Source organism: Muntiacus reevesi, chromosome 9 (genome assembly GCF_963930625.1).
Source record: "Muntiacus reevesi chromosome 9, mMunRee1.1, whole genome shotgun sequence".
NCBI classification, from domain to species: Eukaryota; Metazoa; Chordata; class Mammalia; order Artiodactyla; family Cervidae; genus Muntiacus; species Muntiacus reevesi.
In genome coordinates this window covers 77,824,713-77,830,175 of record NC_089257.1, presented here as the reverse complement: position 1 = coordinate 77,830,175, position 5,463 = coordinate 77,824,713, and positions in this window count along the sequence as shown.

Genomic DNA, 5,463 nt, shown 5'->3' with positions numbered 1-5,463 from the left:
AGAAAGGAGCAGTGACCCCACAGGAGACTGAACCAGACTTGCCTGTTAGTGTTGGAGGGTATGCTGCAAAGGCATGGATCAGCAGATGCTCATTGTGGGGATGGGGGCAAGACAGCAGCAGTCTTGGGAGGTGCCCCTTGGTGTGAATACTCTTGGAGTTTGCCATTAGCCCTACCATAGAGGCATATAGGGATTTCCCAGGTGGCACAACGGTAAGGAATCCACTTGCCAAAGCAGGAGATGCAAGAAATGAGGGTTTGATTGCTGAATATTCATTGGAAGGACTGTTGATGAAGCTGAAGCTCAAATACTTTGGCCACATGATGTAACTATCCATCTCAGTGCAAACCTGATACTGGGAACAATTGAGGGCAAAAGGAGATGGAGGTGGCAGAGGATGTAAGTTATTAGATAGCATAGCTGACTCAATGAATAGAGTGTGAGCAAACTCCAGAAGATAGTTGAGACAGAGAAGGTTGGCACATTGCAGTGCATGGGGTTGCAAAGAATCGAACATGACTTAGCAACTAAACAACAAAAAGGGGCTGGCAGACTACAGAATTGGGTAGCTTTAGGCCAAACAACTAACAAGGAGGGAGCACAGTACCATCCATCAGTAGACAGTTGGTTTAAAGTCTTACTGAGCACAGTGCTGCCCACCAGATCAGGACCCAGTTTTTCCCACTGCCAGTCCCTCCCATCAGGAAGTTTACACAAGCCTGTTAGCCTATCCACCAGAAGACAAACAGAAGAAGCAAGAAGAACTACAGGCCCACAGCCTCTATAATAAAAACCACAATTACAAAAAGGTAATCAAAATGAAAAGGCAGAGAATTATTTCCCAGATGAAGGAACAAGATAAAACATTGGAAAAACAACTAAATGAAAAGATAGGTAACCTTCAAAAAAAAAAAAAAACACACACACAAAGCTCAGAATAATGATAGTGAACATGATCTAGGATATCAGAATGGAGAAGATACCAAGAAATATTTACCAAAGACCCAGAAGAACTAAAGAACAAATAGAGATGAACAAAACACTAGAAGGAATCAATAGCAGAATAACTGAGGCAGAAGAACAGATAGTGACTTGGAAGGTAGAATGGTGGAAATCACAGCTTTCTCTACTATTCTATTCATATTTCTGTTCATATTCTGTTCTGGAAACAGAATATGGGGGGAGGGGAGAAGAAGATAACCTAAGAGATCTCTGAGATAATATTAACCATGCTAATATTTGCATTATGGAGGTCCCAGGAGAGAAGAGAGAGAGAAAGGACCTGAGAAAATATTTGATAACATAATTGCTGAAAAATTCCTTAACCTGGGAAAGAAAATATTCAACAAAGTCCAAGAAGTGCAGAGAGTCCCAGGCAGGCTAAACCCAAGGAGGAATACATTAAGACACTTAGTAATTAAACTGACAAAAATTAAAGATAAAACATTAAAGGTAATAAGGTGAAAAGATAACATATAAGAGAACTCCCATAGTTTTATCAGCTGATTTCTCAATAGAAATTCTACAAACCAGAAAGAATTGGTACTACATAAAGTGATGAAAAGGAAGAACATACAACTAAGAACACTCTAGCTAGGAAGGCTCTCATTCAGATTTGATGGAAAGATTAAAAGCTTTATAGACAAGCAAAGGATAAGAGAAGTTGGTACGACCAAACCAGCTTTACAACAAATGCTGAAGGAAATTCTCTCAGCAGGAAAAAACTAGAGAATTAAAAGGCCTACAAAAAATAAACCCAAAACAATTAAGAAAGTTGGATCAAGCATATCAACAAAAATGGGATAAAACATATTAACAAAAAGACACAGACTGGCTGGGTGGATATAAAAATAAGATCCATATTTATGCTCTCTACAATAGAACTACCTCAAAAATAGGGAAAATCACAGACTGAAAATAAGGGGATAGGAGAAGGTATTCTATACAAATGGAAATCAAAAGAAAACTGGAGTAGCAATGTTCAGATGAATTTTAAAACACTGTTATAAGAGACAAAGAAAGACACTGCATAATGATCATAGGTTTCATCTAAGAAGAAGATATAATAATTAAAAATATTTATGTACCCCTTCATGGATCACTGCCTTGTCATGGCGAAAGGGCTTGCATAGGTCAATGAAGCTATGAACCATGCCATGTAGGGCCACCCAAGATGGACAAGTCATAGCAGAGAGTTCTGACAAAACGTGATCCACTGGAGGAGAGAATGGCAAAACACCCCAGTAACTTGCCATGAGAACCTCATGAATTATATAAAAGGACAAAAATATATGACAACAAAAGATGAGTTCCCCGGGTCTGAAGGTATCCAGTATGTTACTGGGGAAGAGCAAAGGACAACTACTAATAGCCCCAGAAAGAATGAAGTGGTTGGGTCAAAGTGGAAAAGATGCTCAGTTGTAGATGAGCCTAGTGATGAAAGTTAAATATGATGCTGCAAAGAAAAGAATTTCATAGGAACCTGGATTTTTAGGTCCATAAATCAAGGAAACTTGGACGTGGTCAAGCAGGAGATGGTAAGAATAACCATCGACATCTTAGGAATCAGTGAACTAAAATGGATGAGAATGGGAAAATTTAATTCCAATGACCATTATATCTACTACTGTGGGCAAGAATCCCATAGAAGAAATATAGTAGCCCTCATAACCAGAGTCTAAGTCAAAAGAGCCCAAAAGGCAGTACTTGGGTGCAACCTAAAAAATGAGAGAATGATCTTTGTTCATTTCCAAGGTAAGCCATTCAACATCACAGTAATCCAAATAAATTCCCCTACCACTGATACCAAAGAAGTGGAATTTGATCAGTTCTATGAAGACCTAGAAGACCTTCTAGAATTAGCACCAAAAAAAAAAAAAAAGAAAAAAAGAAAAGATATTTTATTCATCCCTGGGGATTGGAATGCAAAAGTAGGAAGTCAAGAGATACCTGGAGTAACACACATGCTTGGCCTTGAAGAACAAAATGAAGCACAGCAAAGGCTAACTGAATTCTGCCAAGAGAATGCATTGATCTTAGCAAATACCTCTTTTCAACAACGCAAGAGATGACTTTACACTTGACATCACCAAATGGCCAATACCGAAATCATATTGTTTACATTATTTGTAGCTAAAGATGGAGAAGCTGTATACAGTCAGCAAAATCAAGACCTTGAGCTGACTGTGGCTCAGATCATCAGCTTCTCATAGCAAAATGCAGGCTCAAACTAAAGAAAGCAGGGGAAACCACTAGATCAGCTAAGTACCATTTAAATAAAATCTCCTATGAATATGCAGTGGAAGCAATGAAAAGAATCAAAGGATCAGAACTTGTAAATAGTGTGCCTGAAGAACTCTAGACACAGGTTCATAATATTGCACAGGTGTCAGCAAATAAAGCCATCTCAAAGAAAAACAAGAAGGTAAAGTGGATATCTGAGGAAGACTTACAAAAAGCTAAAGAAAGAATAGAAGCAAAAAACAAGGGAGAAAGGGAAAGGTATATCCAACTAAACAGAGGTCAGAGAGAAAAGAAGGTCTTCTTCAGGGGACAGTGTATAAAACTAGAAAATAACAACAGAAGGGGAAAGACAAGAGATCTCTTCAGGAAAATTGGAGCTATCAAGGGAATATTTTGTCCAAAGATGGGCACAATAAATGACATAAATGTTAGAGACCTAGTAGATGCTGAAGAGATCAAGGAGAGATGGAAAGAATACATGGAAGAACTGTATTTAAAAAAAGAAAGAAAATACATATGAACCGGATAGTCGTGATAGTGTGGTCAGCCACCCAGAGTAAGACATTCTGGAGAGGAAAGTCAAGTGGGCCTTAGGAAGCACTGCTGTTAATAAAGCTAGTGGATAGGATAGAATTCCAGTAAAACTATTCAAAACCCTAAAGGATGATGCCATCAAGTAGTTTACATTCAATATGTCAGCAATTCTGGAAGACCCTACAGTGGCCACAGGACTAGAAAATGTTGATCCTCATCCCAATTCCCAAGAAGGGTAGTACTAAAGAATATGTTAACCATAAGACAGTTGCTCTCATCTCCCATGCTAGTAAGGTCATTCTTAAAATCTTGCACAGTAGGCCTCAGCATTATGTGAACCAAAAATTTCCAGATGTCCAAGCTGGATTTAGAAAAGAATCAAACTGCCAACATTCACTGAATCATGGAGAAAGCTAGGGAATTCCAAAAAACGCTTACCTCTGCTTCATTGACTATGCACAGCCTTTGACTGTGTGGATCTAAAAAGCTGTGGAAAGTTCTTTAAAAGATGGGAATGCCAGACCATCTCATCTGTCTCCTGAGAAGTCGGTATACAGGTCAAGAAGCAGCAATTAGTACCCTGTATGAAACAACTGATTGCTTCAAGATTGAGAAAGGAGTACAACAGGGCTGTCTGCTGCCACCATGTTTGTTTAATCTATATGCTGAGCACATCATGAGAATTACCAGGCTGGATGAGATACAAGCTGGAATCAAGATAGGCAGGAGAAACATCAACAACCTCAGATATGCGGATGATACCACTCTAATGGCAGAAAGTGAAGAGGAACTAAAGAGCCTCTTGATGAGGATGAAGAAGAAAAGTGAAAGAGACAGCTTAAAATTAAGTATTAAAAAATAAATAAATAAGATCATGGCATCCAGTCCCATTACTTCATGGCAAATAGAGGGGGACAAAGATGGAAGTAGTGACAAATTTCCTCTTCTTGGGCTCTAAAATCACTTTCAATGGTGACTGCAACCATGAAATAAGATGCTCGCTTCTTGGCAGGAAGACGATGAAAAACCTCAACAGTATGCTGAAAAGCAGACATAACTATGCCAATAAAAGTCCATATAATCAAGGCTATGGTCTTCCCACCGATCACATACCCATTGTAAGAGATGGAGCATAAAGAAGGAAGAACGCAAAAGAACTGTGGTGCTGGAGAAGACTCCTGAGAGCCTCTTAAACAGCAAAAAGAACAAACAAATCAATCTTTAGAGAAATTAACCCTGAATACTCATTAGAAGTTCTGATGCTGAAGTTGAAACTCTAGTATTTTTGTCATCTGGTGTGAACAGCTGACTCATTGGAAAAGTCCTTAATGCTGGCAAAGATTGAGGGCAGAAGGAGAAGAGGGCATCAGAAGATAAGATAACTGGATGTCATCATTGTTGCAATGAACATAAACTTGGGCAAACTTTGGGAGATGGTAAGGGACAGAGAAGCCTGGCATGCTTCAGTCCATGGGGTTGCAAAGAGTCAGACAAGACTGGGCAACTGAACAACAACAACAACACACCCAGTATAAAGGCACCTCAATATATAAGAGAAAGAGTAACAATTGGAAAGAGAGAAATTGACAGCAGCACAATAACAGTGAGGGAGTTTAACAGCCTATTTTCATCAATGGGCAGATCATCCAAACATAAAATTAATACAGAAACACTGGCTTTAAATGA